Consider the following 13,774-nt stretch of genomic DNA (forward strand, 5'->3'; position numbering starts at 1 on the left):
GCTTGCCTTTAAAGTATTTGGTATATCCAAAGAGATCATTTCATTTGGATGTTTTCTTTTTTAATCTCCCTTCTGTTTAGTCGGACGCAACTCAGACGTGATTATGGACACGCAGCTGTTTGTATATACTGTTTTGTGCGCTGATGTGACACAGATGTTGAGGTGAATTGAATTTTTGTTGAAAACAAAGTCTGATCTCCATATATTTTGGGAAAAGCCAAAAAAAAAATTGACTTTTTAAGAGTCACGAGTATTATGTGATACTAATTAGGAAGATGTGTGGATAAATAATCTGTTTTCCATTATGGAAAAGCTTCTCACTTATTGCCTTCCTTCATGTGTTGAAGTGTAAACTGCTCATGTTACAGGCTTTACCAACCGCTTTAACTAGTCTTTATTGGTAGTTGGCCAGTTTTCATGGACCTTGACAAGCTCGTAATGCTTCCACTGTACATACTGTATACAGCAGTCACTTTGTAATATCGCTCTTTGACTTTTTTGCACATTTTCTTGTGCTCCAAAATGTTTTGAAAATGTTGTTCGCTGGTGATTTATTCTGTCCAAGCTTCAGTAAAAGTTGGATGAAAAAAGTCCACAAGTGGAAATAAAACCGCAAGAGTAAAGGGAATGATTCGCCACTCCTCACCTTTCATTTGAGCTCGACTGACCGCGACAAACAATGATTAAAAAGCAACACTCAGGCTTCTTAATTGTTTTACTACTCAGGCTTTTTTTAATAGTTATAGATTATTTCTCTACAAGCAAAGCAAATCCATAGATTCCTACCAGAGAAATTTGAGTGTGTAAGTCACATTGTACTTGAGTATAAAACAGATGATTAACACTCATGTCCACAATGCACGCTGTGGACCAACAGGACACAGCATCTGCTTTGCTCGTATGATGAAATAACAACATAAGATAAGGCCTGAGAAACATTAAATGTCGAACACATTTGGAACGGGAGGTTATTCAGTTCAAATAAAAAATGATGGGTGAGTAATTCAAATTAATTAATTTTGCCTGTCATTTTTTTTATTTTAGCTTGATTGCTACATTTGCTTTATGCCATAATATAATTTGGTGCTTTGGCGGATGTCAGACTTGAACACATAAATCTAAATGAAAAGCATTTTCAAATCATTTTCCAGCACAACAGTGTAAAGGGGTACATTGCAACAACAACAAAAAAAATGGTACTTGTTCTTTGCCTCTTTGCATAATATTTGTCATCCAATTAATGTCAGTTTTTGAATATGCAAAGCACTCAAAATGCTTGGAGGTAAGCTTTCCTATACATTTTGGTCATTGAGTTGATACAGATTGTTTTGCACATGTGTAAAAGTCTGTCTTATGAGGTGGAGGTGATTGTCCGGCCCATTTTGTAAAACAGTACAAACACATGTGTTTTTCCCCCCATGTTGACGAAGCATGCATTAAACCTTTTGATGAAGATGACATAAAGCTCGAGTCGGATCTCACAATCCTCCTCTGGCAGTCTTTTTAAGTCTTCTACTGATAATATGATGCTGCTTGCCATAGGCCACATACAGCTGCCAGACACTAAGACTTAAGCTGCAGCTAAATCCCCTGACGGTGCTTGTAATGTGGCACACAGTTTTTTGAAGGAAATGATGACTGTGTTTATAAAAGATCTCACCAGTTATCAAAGCGTCATTGAGTTTACAGAATTCTACGGGGCCCAGCGCACACAGGCCAACGCAATTATACATAGCATGAGTTGAGTTTAGTGCCCCGACATGGCGGACGCCTAAAATGACATTTTCATACTAATGTTAGGCAGACAGACTAACGGTCTACTCCTGGAGGTAATAAAGGTGTCCTGGAGCTCCCATTTTATTCAGACACATGCCTTGTAATGTAATAACAAAACAGTAAATGGGTGCATTTGGATTCTTATCATTTCTGCATGTCAATCACATTCTGATTATGTACAATTTTTATATTGTTACATAATCATAATGCATATTTCTCATCAGGTTCATGTTCATCAGCCTTTATAACACAACCTTATTGTAATGTATTCAACTCACAATCTGTACAGTGTGTAAATTGATTAACAAGTGTACCTTTCTGAGAGGTGGAAGGTAAATTAGTTTTTCCCTTTTTTAATATATTTCCCCATAATGGCCGATATGCAAGACTTTAAAAAAAAAAAAAACCTGGATGTTCGGGGACTAGAATGTATGGCTTTTTATTATTGTAGCTCTGGAAACATATTGGGGTTGAACTGGTGCGTGTATGTAATATGGCAACAGTGTAATGCTGTTAATGGTGACTGTATGTAAAGTGCCAACAAAAGCACTAATTCATAAGAATTTGATGCATTTCTTAATGATGACCCATGCTCCATGTGCTATTCTGTACAGTTTTTTTTTTCCTCCACAGTTTGAAAACATGAACTTTTAGATAACATCACCACCATCATTATAATCAAATTCAAACGTTCCACTGGATGTAGTTCGAAAGGCACAAGCAAGATTGTGTTGTCCTTTTCAATAAACTCACTGTAAATGAAATCAGCTGTTGTATTTGGGAGTTTTTTTTTTCTCCAGAGATTTTTTTTCAACATCAAAACACAAATGAAATCAGTATTGTAATGTGTTCCCTTATGTTTTGGTGCTGATCTAGTTAATCAAACATTGTGGTGTAAATCTTCCATAAAGTGGATTTCTAAGCTTGGTACGCTTTCTTCGCTGAACACCTGTCCTATCATTCTTATGGATAAATTAAAAAGCCATTCTCAATTAACTCTGATCTCACTGGCTGTTAAACCATGATTAGAGTTTTTAATTGTGCTGATTTGTGTCAAGCTTTTGTTTTCTCCCTGCTCAGAGCGGCTCTTCCTTTTGTTCTTGAGAAATTCCCATGCCCCCCTGACAACTGAGAGAAGTGGCATCGTTTGACAACTGAGTAGCAAGATTGCTTGTTAAAACTCCACTCTAATTTGCCTATGTGTGCAACAAGACTGTGTGAAATCTTTTGGGACAAGAAACACTTGTGTTGTTTACCGCCTGACGCTTTTGTTGGTCGCCTTGCTTCTCCGTCACCCCGCCACGTAGCAGGTTAAAACATGACCTCTCTCCTGTCACCTCAATCTAGTCCCTGAAGAGGTGCACCTCACAGCGCGGCAGCTGCCACCGCACACCACAGCACACCACAGCACACCACAGCACCGTCCACGATGGGATGATGGAAGATGCATAGCAGCGGTAACCAGGGACACCAAGAAAATACAGACATACATTTATACTTCATATCATAATACCTTTTAATGAAACAATCTTAAAAGTGACTGAACTAATGTGACAGAACTACCTGTGTTGACTGAATATTGAGGCTAGATCTTGTTTATATGAGGCTATTAAGGCTATTAAGTAACATATGATAACAGCCATGCACATAAAGTTAATTCTGTCTGGTGATAGCATTAGCAGCATGCATCATGATTAATATTTTATCATTTGTGTTAACTTATAGTCTACCTTGGAAGACACTGAACACAAATAAGTGTGTAATTGGGCTTTATGTAGGTGTCACCTGTTGTATTCATAAGCTAATTGGCATAGTCATTGTCATCCTTACACACTCATCAACAGATTGAATTTCACAGATCCAAGCGTTTGTACGGCGGTGGCACGTGTCATCTGAGTGCCTCCAAGATTAAAACCCATTAGTTCATTGTGCATTATATCATATTGCTGTAATTTGAGGAAATATCTGGCAAATGTGTTATGTAAGATTCTGTGGGTGCAGGAGAGCCCAAGCGTGCCAGAGCGGGGGCCACCCACAGGTCACCTGCACTTCTCTTTAAATATGGATGGGCGTCATAGCAGGGATCAGTGTCACCCCGCACGCGTCTGTGAATGGAAGTGCCTAAGGCAATCGTGGAGAAACTTATATGAGGAGAAATTCAGCAGATGGATGAGGTGTTTTCAGGGGAAAAAGCAGGCCTATTTAGGCAGCTGGCTTGAACTTGTTGGATGATCAGGGGCCAGATGTCAAGGTTAACCCCTTCGCACTCCCTAGAGTATTCGACCCCACCCAGTCCTCCAACGCAGAACTCTTTGTTGGATAGTTAACTAATCTGAATAGGTGCTTGAGATAAATCAGGTGTCAAACGTGCTGCAGATCCCGGTGTTGTGCATTGTATTGAAGGTATTGTCTTCCTCTGATAGCTGCCACGCGTCTGGTGTCAGGTGAACAAAGCCAGATGACAACCAGAGGAAAGAGAGAATGTCAACGCCAAACAGCAAACAAGGGTGAAGGATACGGGATGCAACTCATTTTCAAAGGAGGTATACTGTTGATATATAAATAAGATTCCTCATGTACATTAAAAAAATAATAACTGCACTCACCTCTCCAAATTACTAATCTTCCTGAATCCAATTTTCATTATTACAAATCATCAATCTAGTGAATTACTGAAAACAAAATCGACAGGAGGTATTGGTGATTTGAGTATCTGAAGAAACCATGAAACTAAGTGTGTATCTTAACACAGTAAAATCAACCACAGTTTTCTCAGTCATATTGTGAAGTTTAGTTTTTGTGTAGTCATTTTTTAGTCGTATTTGTGTGATAATTTTCCTGAACTAGAATTGAGAGCTGGAGTTTAAAAGCACCACAGTTAAGTTAAAAAAGAGGCTTCAATTTCAGTGTTGTGACAAACCGTGACAGCTCAGTTCTTTGTGTGTCATCCTAACACATATTTAACATACAAGGACTACTGAGTGGGTCCCTGGGGAACCCAAGAACAACCATCATAGCAAATGGTTAACATGTTGAGTTATGCAATTAATGACACCTGGAAAAAAAAAATTAGGAAAGTTAAGGTTAATTTGCATATTGTGTAAAATAAAATACACAATTTTCTTAAATACATTGCAGCTTTTATTCTCAGTACAATTTTCCACAAAACTGCCCCCTTCCCCACACTTACAGTGGGATTTTTGAAAGGCACCAATAAAAACAGAAACAGAAAATGATCTTAAATCAGTAGGAACAATTTAATTAAGAAAGTCATGAAAAATCAGAATGATAGAATAAAGCACCTGTGAGATACAACAGTAAGTATACCTCTGGGGTCTGTGGGCAGGCATACCCCAGACGGCAACATTAAGAATGATATGTGTTACTGCTGCCATAGGTGTTTGGGTATGTATTAGCTTGAGTTATAGTTTCTTGTCTTTTTCCTGAACACACAGGGTCTCATGTTGTACTTTTATGTAAGTAAGTGTTAGCTTAAAGCCTGTTTATTGTTAGCTTACATCCAACAAACAGCTAGCTAAGCTGCATAGCACAGAAACTACATTAAAGTTATTTTCTTGTAATGCTCTACTTTTACAACAATCATTTTTAGCAGTGTTTTTGACACATTCATACTTTAAATTTATACGTGTCAAATTTTTAGGTTAGCGGTTAGCTAGAAGTAGCTGGCTAAAACATTAAACTTAAGCTAATTTAAGATACTGCAGTGCACTTTTACTAGCACTTTTTGCACACTGTGCATTTTATAATTATGTACATACATAAATACATATATTTGTGTTAGTACAAGTTTTGGCTATTTTTATTTATTTTGTTTTTTGTTTGCTCCATTGGATAGTTAGAGATGTGTTTCTATGTGATGTTAAGCTATGTGTGGCTGTAGTGTGAATGTAGCTGCTGTAAACCATCTATCTAAATGCTATTATATAACATTAATGTCACAATTTTTCATAACACCATGCAGCATACATTACCAGTAAAATAGCTCCTCATTGTTTTGTTGGATGGAGACCTATTGTTAAACATGAAAGAAAAACAAACTTTAGTTGTTTTTTTTCAGTCTTTAATTTGAGCTACTTGTACACAAGTAGTACTGAAGAGTAGTCTATTTTATAACCAGTAATTTCACTTGTACACTTGTATATTTTGTGCTGCTTGCAGGCCTGGCTGCTTCTGGGGAACAGGTCAGGCTCATACGACCACAGTCTTTCTTCAGCAAGCTGGTGAGCGACTGGCCTCATTATCACCGTCTGAGCAGCACGTGCCTGGGACTTATCACTTAAAAGCTAGGAAACATGAGCTGTCAGCAGACCTTAGGTTTGTATTTAGTCATTTTTAGCCTGTAATTGGCACCACAAAGAGCTTGTAAAAGGATCACTGTGGTGGGAAAGCAGTATGAAACTCTTAAGTGACAACCTCATCTTGTTATTAACAACAGTGAAGAATTACATATAGTCATGATCAAGCAGAAGATGGCCTTTACACAGTAAAACCTACACTGTACTCACTTTGTTGATAACAATTCTGGGTTGGAGTGTATGTACCTTTAAAGTTTTTTGTGTCTGTGTGGAAGAAGGTTGAGTTTCTCCTAATTAGAAAAAAATCAGTCAATATGTGTATTGTTATCACTGTGGGTTATTATGCTAAGTTCACTTTTTAACTATGATTTGTGATCATCACAGCGGGCTAACCCAGCAGCAGGCAGGCCGCTCACTGCTTACGTCAAGTGTAGTTGTAGTTTGCAGTGGATAGATCACATTAGAACTTCACTGCAATAGCTCAGTAAAGCCATGCTAAAACTAGAGTAATACAATCAATCAATCAGTCATCTCCTGACTTCACAGCACAGGAGAGCTCTGCTGGAATGCTGCTAAGCTGCAGATGTACCAGCCAAATTACTCCAGCGGGGAATTACCAGGCCATAAATCCAGACGTCAGGAGGACGGCTGTAGCCTATTTCACGGTAAAAAAATCCATGCAACTTGTTTCCATTACCTTCATAAAGAATGTCTTGCTGTGCAGGGCTCAAAGTTATCGCTGCCGACAGATCTAAACATGTTCGCATCCAAACACGGCTTCGAATCATATGTGCTTTAGACAAAACATCATGAGAAACTGATGTAGTGCCTTACCATATCCTGACAGGCCCTTAAAAATCAATGATCTGTGACATGACAAACTGTAAGAGAAACTAACAATCATCTCCAGCTCATTCAATAATCGTCAGTAAATATGTGGCAGGCTGCAGCCTGCAGGTTTTACCTTTTGATAGATTTAAGCTTAGTTATCATTATGTGGTGTAAGAAGCTCATTCAGACTTAACAGTTGATCCTTAGTTACCTGCATTTAAAGATCCATCATCATTACATGTTTGTTATCAGATCTAATGGATTTAGAAAAACACGGCATCCTTTCACCTATTTTATTTGTGCAATTCTCCTGTAAGTAGCAGGCAAACAACAGACATACAGTCTAGTCAACACGACACAGTAACCACTGGCATCAGATTGTTGGCAGGTACTGGGCTTCATTATTGCTAATTAAGATGGTTAAATATGCTGTCTGGCACTTGACTTGTCGTTTGCAATGGGCCATTTTTCCCATCAAACTCAAAAAGTGCCAAGGTAGACAAGGTGAGGGCACGAGTGCTGGTAGTGATGCTGCAGTGTGTACTCTGTGGGCACACTTCAGCTCAGCTGGCATACATCTGACTGACGCCTTCGGGTGCCAGCAGCTAAACAAGCCCAGGTTTGAGGGGAGTGTTGTATGTTTGGGCTGAGCTCAGCGAAGTCTGCCAATGTCTTTGAGTGTCTGGCTCCATAGTCTCTCATACAGAGCTCCTTGTTGAGCCTTGTCTCTAGTCATCATACAGATGATGGCAATGGACAGTCTACAGTAGGAGGTACCACCTGGAGCATGTGACATCACAGCATGCTATACTAAAAGAAGAGATTGAACCTGTTGTTATATATATCAGGATTCAGTCCGCTGATTGTTTTTGGTTATCTATCATAGGTAACATCCTCCTCAGCGGCTGTGCAAAGCAACTTTATGTGTTGGTGGCACCAAATTGTTATATGCAAATTTTGAACATCAGTACCCAGAAGTAGATCTCAGAAAAGCGCCCAAAAGACTACCATCTAATCTATCTAAATGTTTACAACAGTTGCCTAAATATGAGTTCAGGGCAAACTTACAGCATCTCAATTACACAAGGTTTGGGATGTTCCTCTGCTTACAGAACAACTTTGTGATTTAGTTTGATAAGACAAGCATATTTTTTACATGCAATTGTTATCAATTGCAGGTGTAATAGTTTTGGAATTTGTAAGATACTCATTGTTTCCTCATCTGAACTCATAAAATAGTGTATAGTGCATGTAGAGTACAGCATTACATATCTATGTGATCACAGGCCTGCAAGCCTCTTAGATGGTAAATGTCACCTTATATCTGAATACTTCTACCAAATTGCTTTACTCCCCTCAAAAAACTTGTTCTCATTGATCTTTTTTGAATGTTATTACTGTTTAAACTCTTGTAAGTGAGGTTTACTTAGTGTGCTGCAGGCAGAGGCAGTTAGACAAAGGTTGCTGTGACCTCCTGATGACAATCACACTTCTTGTCACTGCTAACTTCACATGGGAAATGCTGTCAGATGTCATTGCAGAATCTCCTATGAATTATTCATGACAATAATGTGTGTGGTAGTTATGTAGAAAGCATCAGAGTGCGGTTGCCAGACAAGCCCACCACTCATTTGTTTTGTTTTATGAGGAGACGAGCTGCTTTGCTTGTAGTGATGGAGATATTCCTTTTTCTAAAAGGACAGTAGCAGTTAATCATGGCAGTGCAAACCCGACAAACCTGACATGGACTTTGATACACATACTTATTTATTTTAATCATTGCTGTTATGATGCTACATTTAAGTTGTTGTGTTAGAAGGATTGACTATATTATCTGTTACTGCTTCTACCAGATAAGTTAGGGTTGTAGTGCTTAACTGATTTATTTACAACTATTTTGATTATCCGTGGATTGCTTTTGTCACTTTCAAGCAAAAATGCCAAATATTGTTGAATTCCAGCTTCTCAGTAGTGAGGATTTGCTGCTTTTGTTGTTCTTATAATATAATATAATATAATATAATATAATATAATATAATATAATATAATATAATAGTAATCTCTAGCAGTAGCCCTATCCTGTTTGTTTAACCTGGAGTAATGCAATCCATGTAACCCATAATTTACATAAATAATTCAAAGCACAATATGTAATTATCTGCCGCTAGGGGTCTCTCACCCAAAACAATAATAAAAGACAGAGTTTGATGATGTTGTGAAGTAGGGTGGGATCATGGGAGTTGTTGTATTCATTGTTAAATCAACTATTATTGCCAGTTAGGATTCCTTCAGTGTTCATTGTTCAGCTGGAGGACCCAGTACTTAAAGCCAGGAAGAAAACACTCAATAAAGCAGTTTCATATTAAAAATCTGTTTTTCTCTGACACTGTTTGGTGGACACAGGATGTCCAGAGGGGCAATGAGCAGAGCTGCAACGTGTTTTCAGCTTGTTTCTCTGATAACTTAAGATACAGACATCTGATGCCTGGTTAAAAACTATAGTAAAAAAACAACCAGGATCTAAAAAGTGTTTTGTAAAGATGAGGCGTAAAACAGGATAAAAATTCCATTTATTACAACTTCTGGCAGACAACCGCAACACTGATGCATGTGCAAAGGGGACATGACGCCTATGACAAGTAACCAATGAAACAGACTGTTTCCTTGATTGAAATTAAGTTGGAACATTGTTGGAAACATTTGGAATGTCATTTTTGAACTTTTTAATACAGTAAAGTTACATATTTGGCCTTTAAATTTGGCTTAATTTAAAAGGACAGCACACCCAGGGTGCACCCATACAGATGGTTTCACTTATTTTAGATGATTAGAGCTTTTCTAAGCAGTGAGTGTTCTTGCATTACAGATGTTTGTATTATTAAGTAGAATTTCAATGTGAAAAAAAAATAGCATTCTTTAGAGTCGCTTTGTAGTAGTTTAAGTAGCTTTCCCAACACTGTCACTAGTTTCTACCCTTTATTTTCCGTATGATCCATACCAAGCAATTTGAAAATGTGTTATTACCAGGCAGCTCCCAGGCGTGAATGTAAACACACGCAACCTTTCCTCATTCTGGAGATACCACAGCAGATATTGCTCTGCAAATATAATGTGTTCTCACAGCTTGTGTGCTAACATCAAATGAAAAGCACAAGTGTTACGGTATGTTTTTGTCTGGTTTTCAGTCTGCTACCCTCATTTTGCTACTGCCAACAGGCGATACGATTTTTGCTGTGCATCAGTGGCATGATCTACGATTTCCATCATTTGTTTTGGGAATTTCCAAACACACGTTACTATATTTTCCCCCAATAATTTAGATTTTGGCTTGCATGTCTTTTTACTGTGTGTGAATCCTCTAATTCAAGTTGTGTGACAAGCACATTACTGTAAATGAGGGTCACTGAACAAAGCCAGTTATTCCTCTGCGGTGACTAATTAAGAAAAAAGAACAATTAGCCAATTGACCAATTAATAACAATCCTCTAATCTACAAAAAATGATCAGCAGCAAAGATCTACTGGTGTTTCTTTGTTGTGAGAAGAGAAGCTCCATGGGCGTTCTGCACCAGACGAGACTTAAAGGGTCTTTAATCAAATTAATCTGAGATAAATAATGGTTTATGCTATTATAAAATTGCTCATAGAGAGGATTACAATACCATAAAATACAAAGTAATAAGTTTAAATGAGGGGAATTCAGCCATCATTCCTTCTCTCTGTCTTTTCTCTCTTCAGCCATATCAGCACAATTCCTTGTAATCCACAACCGTTTGCTATGCGAGGTGAGAGCAATGTCTCAGTGCTTTATACCCTGCTTTACCTTCACACCAGGAATCCTTTTACACCCAACCTTTTTTGACTGATTCATGCAATTCTTTAAATATATATATACTTGTCCTCAGCCCACAAAGCTTTACTTTAAAAAATCAAGTCTTATATAAACCTTATGTTACTGAACACCAACATCCCTGACTTCATGATCCTGACAGCAGGGCTTCCAGCCAACAAGGTTTGTTTTTCAAATAAAGTTCACTGCAAATAATTATGAAGCACTTCTCCAAACAGCTCAGAGTGTGTGACCGACACTGTGCTCCTGGCCATATGGACTATCATCATTAGGACTCCGCATGTTCTTTTTCCAGCCTTCCAACATTATGGAATGTCTCCACTGTTTTCAAAGTGTCACATAGCTGCATGAAGACCTATCAAGCCTTGGCTGGTGAGAAGCAAGCTAGCCTCCACGGACTCCTTTGTAGGGGGGTAAAATACTTGCAATTTGCAAGTGAGATGAGTTGTCAAGCTTTGGTAGACTTGTGCAGGTGGCTCAATTTGTCTCCCTGTTTTGATGTAGCTGAGGCGGTGAGTATTGGCAAAGTGTTGGTAAAGCTCTACAGGTCTTTGTGAGTTCAGCGAGTGCTGCAATTAATTATGTCGCCCAAGTTTTGACACACATAACATTACGCTGTCAGGCCCTCAGAGGGATGACGTTGATGCCTTTATCCCTCGGAGGTAATTGCCGGTTGTCTGTGACTTTTCACGCCGACAGAAAGAAAGATAGATGGTCAGACGTGTTTGATAAAACTTAGATTAGGCATCCACAAAACAGTAGTCTGATACATCAAGGAAACGAGAAAATAAAGGGTTTGACTTCCCGCTACGTGCAAGTGATGCATCCACTTAAAGGGTTGTTAAATCTGCGGAAAGACAAACAAATGAGACATTAAAGTAATAATCCATGACATTTTCATATAAATAAATGTCTGCTTTGTAGCTCTCTGACACATCTACTATAATAAAGTCATGAATCAGCTTCAAGGAACAATGATGATTAGGTTTTGGCAGGGAAGTTCTTTGAGCACAAAGGAAGTTCTGTTTTTTTTTTTTTAGTAAATTACAGTTTCTTTGGAATAAATAGAAAAATAACTTGAGTAGTTAGCATTTGAGCTGAAATCAAATTTGAAGATTTTCTTAGTTTTGGACTCTTGGCAGGGGGAAAGCAATTTGAAGATATGACCTTCAATTTTAGGAAATGGTGGTTATTTTTCACTATTTTTTGACATTTTATAGATGATATCGATTCATTGAGGTAATAATCAGCAGTATTTTAACGGCAAGAGTTCTGCATTCATTTGGATGGTATTTGGCCTGACCAGCCCGAGGATGAGGACATGGTTGTTTTGAGGAGACAGCAGTCGTCAAGAAGCTGCTATGCTAGGTGGCGGTTCGTCTGGGGGTACGCGTTTGGAACATGCAGTCCCCTCTCTTCGAGCGGTGAACCAGAACCAAGTGGAGTGAGGCTGTCGGGCCACAAGAGCGCCATTGTTCTTCACATTAATCAAACTGAGGAAGGGCAGGTAGCATTTCCCTAGCCCACCCCACATGCACACCCTGCCAACCTCCATGAATGGACTGCTTTTTTAGCTGGCAGCGATTGGCCATCGGAGCTCAGAGAGGATGTGTGTCTGTTTAATTAGTGTGATGAGCTCAGCGGAGTTTATGTGCAGTGTCGGACACCAGGTATTAACCCCTCGAGTTTGACCCTGTGAGGGGGGCGGTCGACCTCAATCTTGACATCTCTTTCTTTCCACTGTTCTCGCTTTCCTTCTCTTCATTAGAAAAAGACAGATTAGACAGGGGAAAGCAGACTGGAAGAGGGGGAGCCTTCGTTTTTTAACCAGCCACCAGCTCGCCTTCAGATGAGGAGAATAATTACTGAAATGATACTTCTAATGATGCTGTCATTAGGATGTTGAGTTGTGGTCTGGTACAATGCTACAAGCTGCCGGCTCTCTGCTCTGAACACATGGAGCTTCCTAGAATTAAAAAAACTCTGATAGTATCACATCACATGTATAGATACAGACATATGTTCGGGTTATGTGACTTTTTGACAAGTTGAAGCGCAATAATAACTGTTGCCAATGTCACTTAAATCATCTCAAAGTTATAAAGATGAACACCCAAAGATAAAGGAATCATCTGGAGAGTCAAAGACGCATTGAAACCCCATAATTAGAGCTGTGGTCTCCTTCACTTTGTACCATAAACAGCCTTATAAATGACACAAACCGTAGATCATTCACTGGCAGCTGCCGTGCATACGCTTCGGATGAGAGAGTGCAACGTGTTAACATCACCCAGGGGCACTGTTTTCTAAATCATTTAACCACAGCAGTGTTTTCCTAACAGCTTCAGCCGGCAATTAAAAACCATGAAAAGATACGAAAACATTCTTACCATGCAAGACGCACTTTCCACAAAGGTAAAACAACCACTTCAGGCGCAATCAAAGCTTAGGATATCATCCTTTATCGGATTATGCACTTTATTAGTTCAGTGGAACAAACACAAGCACTTGAGGGGCATCTACTTTAGGATCATAATGCCTCTTTTGCTCACAGATGGTTAGTTTATGCAACAACAATTAATTAGCACAGCATATTTCTGCCTTTCTAATATTCCTGCTAATGGTCCGGAGAAAGTGACATGGTCAATGCAGGAGCACACATCCAAAAGTTAAAGGGCACTTGGAGGGCATTTCCACTGATGAGTTATGGTAATGATTTAGGAAACTAGTTTGGATTAATTCCATAAATGGCTAATTTGTTAAACCATCTGGCAATCATTTAAATGCTTTTAGCTCATGTGGCTCAGTCCAGCTAGGGATTTTTATGGGATTACAGCATAAGGACATCCTATAAGCACATTATGCAAGCCAGTGCAATACACGCCACAATGAAAGGTAAAGAAAGAAGTTATTTTTGTGGGAAAATTCTCCAAATCCACAGTAAAATGAACTTTGAATAATTAAATCTAGTGATAAACAGACTTTTTGCTTCATTTTTACTT

This window comes from Scomber japonicus, chromosome 14, assembly GCF_027409825.1.
Source record: "Scomber japonicus isolate fScoJap1 chromosome 14, fScoJap1.pri, whole genome shotgun sequence".
Classification (NCBI taxonomy): domain Eukaryota; kingdom Metazoa; phylum Chordata; class Actinopteri; order Scombriformes; family Scombridae; genus Scomber; species Scomber japonicus.